Raw genomic sequence first — 1021 nt, forward strand, 5'->3', positions numbered from 1 at the left:
CCGACATTTGTAAGATATATTTAAAAATTAATAACAATTTGAGGCCAAAATTTCTACAAAAAATCAATTATTAAAAAACCACCAATTAGTCGTAAGTTTTTTTCCTTATTCCTTTGATCTATTACTAGATTTATCCTTCGTTTAGACATTGGTGGATATCACAATGACTAATTAGGTAATAAGCGGACTGTAAATTATAAATATTTCATCACTTTATAATATGTTAATAAAACCACTATTTAGTTTGTGATTTATATTGATATTCACAACCTTATTCTCTGGTAACTCTTGTTAGTCTCTCAGTTATTGTAAGTTACAGGTATTTATATTCACACATTTATACCTAGTGTTCCGGGTTAAATAAAAAAAACCCTGGTCAAAACTTGACCAGTCATCTATACATATTTACTCCAGTTTCCACGTTTTGAAATCTATATTAAACTTGAAATTTAAATAACAACAAATTAAAACTTGTTTAACAATACTGAAACAATTATAACACGTCATTAGCAGGACTAATTTATTAACGAAACTATTAAAGTAGAAGGCAAAAAATTTATAACTAGCGCTCACCTTAAGTCTTACGACGTCGCTATCAGGAGTGTATGAATCATAAAAGAAGTATTTAAAACTAAATACAAAACATTAGTCTTTGGCTATCACTTTTCACCCTGCCTATGGGGTAAAAAGACACAGTTGACAAATTTTTGAAATATTGCAAAAAAAATCTGTTATGTGTTGTAATATACTTTAGATAGTATAATTACTAAAAATTAAATTGGACCTTTGTGCCCCGCCCTACCCTATAATAATATTCAATTATACAATTACTAAGATGAATCTCATTACATATAAGTAAAACAAATGATACCTCATGTATCATTTGTAAATATTTGCTTGGATGTAGTCAAATGTAATCCAGTTGCATTCATTCCCATTGTCCGACATTATTTTCAATCACATTAGTAGATTGTTTGGTAACGTTAGTATAAAAGTAGACATAGTGAAAAACCATATTTTT

The sequence above is a fragment of the Ctenocephalides felis genome, unplaced genomic scaffold, assembly GCF_003426905.1.
Source record: "Ctenocephalides felis isolate EL2017-DRISC unplaced genomic scaffold, ASM342690v1 CF-g0.4_SCAFFOLD_00845, whole genome shotgun sequence".
NCBI lineage: Eukaryota > Metazoa > Arthropoda > Insecta > Siphonaptera > Pulicidae > Ctenocephalides > Ctenocephalides felis.